General features: G+C 39.9%; 1 protein-coding gene across 2 annotated transcripts in view; it reads right to left on the reverse strand.

Moving 5' to 3' along the window:
• Positions 1-2,655, reverse strand: part of znf507 (zinc finger protein 507) — a 38,845-nt gene extending 36,190 nt beyond the window's left edge. The window contains exon 1 of one of the 2 annotated variants that reach the window (XM_079663765.1): positions 2,520-2,655. The gene's annotated coding sequence lies outside the window, so the exon portion shown is untranslated. The remainder of the gene's footprint in view (positions 1-2,519) is intronic. The other variant, XM_079663766.1, reaches the window with a different exon arrangement.
• Between the last annotated feature and the right edge of the window lie 4,986 nt (positions 2,656-7,641).

Genomic DNA, 7,641 nt, shown 5'->3' on the forward strand with positions numbered 1-7,641 from the left:
AAAAGACGTACAAAGGTGCATTTTGCATGATAGGTCCCCTTTAATTATTTTGCAATCTAGATTTCATCTTCTTTTTTGAAGTGAGAAGTTGTCCGTCAGACGGACCCCCCCCCAAACGAAAACGCTTCGGTTCTCCACGAATTACACAAAAAGCCACTAATTTGCATCACTGTAAAGTGGACCTATCATGCTATATTTGAATAATATATTTTAGGGCCATACCTATATAAAACATGTCTGCACATTTTTTTTTCAAAATACCAAACAGATCATGCATTTTAGCCATTCCTCATTTCGCTCTATTTGCTCTTTTTTAGCCCTGTTTTTGCAAGGGCTGAATCTGTGAGAAGCCTTCTTCGCTGCTTTTGTGGCAGACTACAGCGCCACCTACAGGCCTGGCATATGTACTACAGCGTCTCCAGCGCTTTAGAACGGCAATGGCCGTGGCTGTCTCCTCCTGATAGGTGGAGAGTTGGCCATATAGGCGGAGCTCCTCGTTCCTGATGTCAGAGAATTTTCAAATCTGTATCAGTCTGTGTCAGATCCGTTGCAGCCCCGTTTTTAGAGATTTAGGCATGGAGGAAAAGAGAGAAGGTTGTGTTTTCTGACACACCGGGGACACACATTCATGTATAAAGGATGTACAAAAGTGCATTTTGCATGATAGGTTCCTTTTAAGTGTAATTTGGCTTGGCTTCCTATATTTTATGGACATGCTTTTATTTTGAAGGAGAGCTAGCGCTGTTGACAGGAAGTTGTTGTTGCTATCGAAACAATGTGACGGAGAAAGTAAACGATAAAGTTTATGGTTAAGTTATAGCACCCCCCAAAGAAGCACAAGCTCTTACTTTGATATTGGAGATTTTAATCAATTCAATAAAAAACAACGAATATCCGAATAACGAAATTGAAACCCGAATAGTACTACAACGAACGAATATTCGGATATGCAGCCCTAGAAAATAAGATGTATTTTTTATACATTTTTCTATTTTACAGTATTTAGTGAGGGAGTTTATAAAAGGGAAGTAACACAAAAGACTTGATAAGCTTGATAGATTAGCTCATTTAATATAAACGCTGTCCTTGCAAACACGTGCATCTGTTTACATCTCAGCTTGAGGGAAACTAAGTGTCACAACTCCTGTGGTTAAATTCCTTTTATTTGTGAATCCAAAACTTCCCTCCTTCTCACTTTTTAACCTCAAACTGCCTTCCTCTTTTCCTACTTCTGCTTCTGTATGATGATCAAAACAGTAGGAAGGACACACATTCAGAGAAGGCTAACCACATGCAATAGTTTTTATGAAGCTATCATCCAACTTCATTCAGAAATATGTGAGCGAAGCTACACAAGTACAGTTCTTGAGTAAATGTACTGTACTTAAGTAAAATGATGAGGTACTTTACCTGAGTATTTCCATTGTAATTCTACTCCACTAATTCAGGAGGTAAATATTGTACTTTTACTCCACTACACTTAAATAGTACCTACATAGTTACTTTGAAGGTATGGATTAATAAATATAAAAAACATATAATCAACTCTTGAATAAGACCTTAGTTACACCTGGAATAAATTCAGATGCTACCTAGCAGTAATAAAAGTTCCACATGTACAAGTTTGATAAACAAATGAATACATCAAGGATTATAATGAAAATATACACTACATTCTGAAATGGGGCAATCTGCATAACGAGTAGTACTTTTACTTTTGGTTCTTTAGGTTTATTTAGAGATCAATACTTTGGTACTTTTACTTGAGTAACATTTTGAATACAGAACTTTTAACAGAGTATTCATACACTCTGGTATATTTTACTTTTACTTAAGTACAACCTATGTACTTATTCTACCTCTGTATAGCACTTTTATTGGAAACGCCCTCATCAAAGCATCTTAAACCTACTAAATTAACAACTTATAGTCAGATAACAAAGTGTGTCACTTGTGGAGATAGAAGCTAGGCCACCTGTGGTTCATATGGTTCACTCTGTGGTCAGTTTAGCCTCTCTGGACTCTCATGAGGTTCAGCCGGTTTCAGATGAGCACCTGTTATGTCAGAATCTAAAAATATTTCATCCACTCTCAGTCCCCTGTAGAATGAGGAGGACAGCTCCTAAAGAAACCTCGAGTAGCAACTAGGCTAAATGTACTGGCTACTGTTAGCTGACATGCTAATGCTGCTACGACAATCGAGTCAGTTCAACATGAACAAATACATTTAAGTAAACAGGAAACACTATTAGCTTCACAGTTAGCTTCATAGCCTGCTGTTCTCTCACACACACACACACACACACACACACACACACACACACACACACACACACACACACACACACACACACACACACACACACACACACACACACACACACACACACACACACACACACACACACACACACACACACGTTGTTAGCACCAACACACACAAGGACATTTTTACTGTGTTTTCAGTTCATGTGTGACGCAGAAGCGCGTGGCTCTGTTTTTAATAAAGATATACTCACTGACACGGAAAGGTTCGACGCTCTTTGTCCTCAACACATAAAACTGCTTTGTTTTATTCGTCAGCCATAAAAAGTGGCCTCTTTCTCCCACATTGCAAAATGGCGAGGATGGAATATCAGTCACGTGACAATGGAGTTTGGTCAGGTGACCAACGCGGACCGCTGAATGACAGGTTCCCTGGTGATACCTTCAAGTTCTGCTCGTAAAACACCGCATCGTGTTTTCGAACAAGGAAATTATTACGTTTCCGAAATGATTATCCTCTACTGCGCAGGTAGGCTACAAAATCAAGGATTTTTCAAACAATGTGTCATGGCTTTGAGGGGTTTGAGTGAAATTGTACAAATAAAGTGCCCAGTATTGCCATTGCGAATAAAACAGACACAATTAAAATGAGGAATAATGTAACCAAGTAAGATTTATGCTCTTAATTATTGATATAATTTCAAATTATTATCGAGCAGTGAGTTTTTTCAAAAGTGAATAGCTTTCTTAATGGGCTTTACTTAAAATGCCCTAATTAAGCTTTGGGTGTAGTTTTTTCTATACATTTTTATTTGTAAATGCACACCTTCTATGTCCTCCCCTAACAAAGCTGCATGGCCTATAAACGTTAGCATGCAACAATCGAGCTGTTTTTTCTTAGGTTAAGAAATTAAATTGTGTAGATAACTTTAATGATATAATCATTAAAACGGGCGCCGTTCATAATGGCAGCCCACTGCTCCTAACACTAGGATGAGTCAAATGCAGAGAAACCATTTCGTCACATAGTACCTGTACTGTGTAATGACAATACAAGTGAAAAAAACAACCCTAATATCTTGTTTAGGAAAATAGAGATGAAACTGAATGAAAAATGCACATGTGAAGTTATAAAAGTGGGAAAATACAAAGCTAATGGTGAATAAAATGTTGAAGAAGGACCCAAAGAAATAAAAGAGAGCAGAGGTAGCCCACTTTCTGTCCACCTCATGTGATGTCTAAAGTTATGCCTAATTACTTTCAAAGCCTATTGGAACTCCAGAATAAAAAATAAACCAGCAAAAAAACGATGTGTTTTGTATGGCGTATGAAATGTATGGTTTTACCATTTTAAACTATTTTCTGGGGAGGTTATTCTTTGGGTAAGTTGTATTGCATTTATCGGTTTTAAGGTTGTGATTGGGCTGAAAACGATCACCACTGACTGGCACGCGTTTTCAGTTAATGAGGACAATGGGATTCATTATCATAGTAATAAAGGTTAACTGTAAGTAGTAGGCCTACACAGCGTTTTTCTTAAATGGTCAATTGAAAAGTAATGATGAACTTTGATTGAGCAGGCCAAATTCACAAACACTAGCTTGATATAGTTATATTTCATTTTCAATGCATTTACAAATGAGTGCCTTGTTTTAATCTTCCATCATATTATTGTTGTTACATTGACAGAGAATGAAAGTACACATAAGACCCGAGCAATGAAAATGACTGTAATTCTTTAAACCAAGAAGCCAACAGGAAGCAGAGACATGCTCTTATTTAGCTGATCATTAACAGTCTTATAAACATTAACTATGTTATGATCAATGGTCAGCGCTTATGTAAGTCCACATAGTTCCACGTGGTCCAGAAAGGAAAATTGTAGCAGGAAGTAGATGACATAATATTGTGACTAAAAAACAGGTGGGTCTATTAACTGATCTGTAATGGCGTTATTTGTTGAAGATTGTGTACATGTATGGTAATCACTAGTGCATTACAGGTGTCAAGGCCTCTATTTATAAACTTTTGTCTAATACTGCCACCTAGTGACACAAAGTGAAACTGCATAAAGGAGGAGGATAAAGAGGAGCAGAACGTGCACACTTGTTGTCAAGAGGTGTGTAAGAGAAGGATACTTTTGCACACTTGCCTCTGAGATCCTTAATAATACTGTTTTGACATGCAGACATCCATCAGATTATCCTACCAGATAAGAGTAGAGACCATCATCAAAGAGATCTAACAGGTCCCGGGACATTGTCATGGCTCCATAGGCCTTAATGTCAACATGAAGAAGTATGCAATACAATGTCTCAAAGCACATAGTTACATCAAGCCATATGGCGATTCTTAAAGGTCAGCTACTATGCAAAATCCACTTGTTAATGTCTTTTATACATAAACATGTGTCCCCTCTGTGTAAAGAGATTCTGAAAGTTTCAGGAAAAAAGGTTCGCTCACTTTTTGTCCTGATCCATTTATATAAAAACCTGTCTGAAAATGAGCTGATCAGATTTTGGCCACTTTATGATGTCAGAACGATTTTTTGGCCCCCTCCACCTTATCACCTGAATCTCCTCCTATGCACCATTGTGTTCCTTTAAAGGTGGCTGCGGGTGTGTGTGTGTGCTCCGGCCGAGCTCGGGCCGGACCTCGCCGTGTCCCGCAGACCCCACGCAGCAATCAGGAAACAACACCAGCAAGCCAGCTCACACTGTCCGCTCCAGCAGCGAGCCGCACAACCTCCCGCAAACACGGCACCCAGACCCCACGCAGCATTCTCATCTCTTACAGCCCGTCCACACAGCAGCTTTACAAAAATCTTGAAAATCTTGGAGCTGGGCGTGTCTGAAAGCTTGGGGATTTTTTTTCGAGCAACGCGACCAACAACCAATCACATGAATCTCCCGCCCCCGACATTCAAAGCAAAAAAACCTGGTTCTTCTCCACTCAGAATATGTGCAGAAAGGAGTATGACATTGTGTGCATTAATGTGATGCATATAGTCTATGATGTGGCAGAGGTAAAGTGTCAGTGGGAAGGGGTATGATGAACATTTATGAGATGAATGTCTATGGTGCTATTTTATGCTACATTCCATGCTGGCTAAAGATATTGTCTATGCTTGCGAGCAATGTTAAAACGAAGTAAACTGGATATAAAATCCCCAAACAGGCGAAAACCTACCAGTTTCAACCACTGTCTCTGCCAACTCCCTCCATGCCTGGTTCCTCCGGTTCGTATCCCGGTAAGTTATTAGCGACTGGTCATAAAGAACCGGGTGATTTGCTATCGCAATAACACATTTCTCCTCCATTTTCAGGAATATAGAAAATGAACTGAGGTCTGGCTCTCCCAGCTTGCACGCGGTTTGATTGGCTAGGGCTTGTACTGTCAGATTTGCATAAACGGGATTTGATTGGCTGACGCTTCCACCTCAGCTTCAAAAGTTGAACATTGCTCAACTTTTGAATCCTGGAAATCCTGGAAATCCTGGAAATCTTAGCTTTGCTTCCCCACAATGCAGTTCGGCGAAAAGCGAGGCAAAGTGACGTCACCCCATTCAAAGTCAATGGGCAGAGAAGCGTTGGAAGATTTTTTAAACGCTTATGTGTAGACGGGCCGTTAGTCATTGCTGGCGTAGTTTTCTGGTTTCTAACGCCATGGTAACACATAATCACTGATGTTCCGCTGTAACGGTGGTAGACTCATCAGAACAGAGTGGGCGAGCTGACCAATCAGATCACAGTGGGCTCACAGGGAGGGGGGGGGGGGGGGGGGGGCAGGAGCTCCAACAAGCCGTGTAGGACAGAGAGTGAATACACATACTATACAGAGATGCTGTTTGAGAAACCATTGTGGGTTTGGAAGATTGCACAATATAAATCTATTCTAGTAGACCTCAACAATGGAATTATGATCAGTAGAAATGGCCATGACAAGGGATCTTTAAAGAAAATATCTCTCAGAGGGGCGTTGGGAGTAGTTCCTTATTTTCATCTAAAGTAACAGACAGAGAATCAGCACCTTTGAAACAGGGCAGAAACAGAGGGGTTTATGGGATTCTATGCATGATCTGTTTGGTATTTTGAGCTAAACAATTCAGAGACATGTTATATATCTGAGACCTATAATATATTGATGAAAAACAGTATAATAGGGGACCTTTAAATCAACTTATCTCCAATTGAGGATAACAAAGAAGTTTAAATAGAAGATAAATATGCCTATAAATATATGTTTCAATTGACAGGCTTATAGTAGGCCAAAGGCTAACGCTTGATTCAGAGCAGATCTACAATTGTATCTGGATAATGGGATGTTATACCCCTGTAATACCCTAATATTAAGGTGATTTCCATCAATGACCCAACTTGAATACATTCACTAATAGGTCCCAGCATTTTGGATCACTTTTCTGTTGTGTTTTGAGTGTCTTGTCTCACTCTTGCAAATGTTACACCTTAAATAGGACATATTTTGCTCATTTGCAGGTGTATATCAGTATGTAGTGTCTCTCCTGGGACATGTCTCCGTGCTTTAATGTTCAAAAGCTCTTTATTCTTCTCATACTGCCTGTGTTGCAGCACCTCTTTTCACCCTATGTCTGAAACCAGAGCCCAGTCTGCTCTGATTGGTTAGCTGGCCAGCTCTGTTGTGACTGGTCAACCACTTGGAGATGTGTACAAAATCTCCCGCGCTGGCCTGCCCCTTTGGTTGACCCCTTCCCCACCATTAAGGGCCTTTACCCAGCTTATGATACATTTTTCTGTTAATGTATTTTTCTCTGGAACAAGGGAACAACAATTTCCCTTGTTTCAGATCAATCATTGTGTGTGAAACGCGTTGAGTTGCTCTTTTATTTATTAGAGTTATACAACAACAACATGCAGATTTCTTAGCCAGCAACAAGAAACACACTGATGAAGACATGCTTAGACCTCCATATTTTCCCCATTATTTATAGCAAAGGCCTAACTGACATCATTTAAATATTTGTATTATATGTTAACATTTCTATATGTCTTCACCTGTTGTGAATGTGTCCACAGAAGTAGCCTAAGACAGGAATACTCTCACTCACTCACTCACACACACACACACACACAGACACACACACACACACACACACACACACACACACACACACACACACACACACACACACACACACACACACACACACACACACACACACACACACACACACACACACACACACACACACACACACACACACACAATGTAATTCAGGCCCAATTGGTGGAAAAGCCAGCCTGTGCTGAAATTGACATCTTTCATTGTTGGCTATGTCCATATGTGTGATTTTTATGAACTGTAATCCCTTCCACCTCCTATTAGCTGTGCTGCCTC

Source organism: Notothenia rossii (assembly GCF_949606895.1).
Source record: "Notothenia rossii genome assembly, chromosome: 2".
NCBI classification, from domain to species: domain Eukaryota; kingdom Metazoa; phylum Chordata; class Actinopteri; order Perciformes; family Nototheniidae; genus Notothenia; species Notothenia rossii.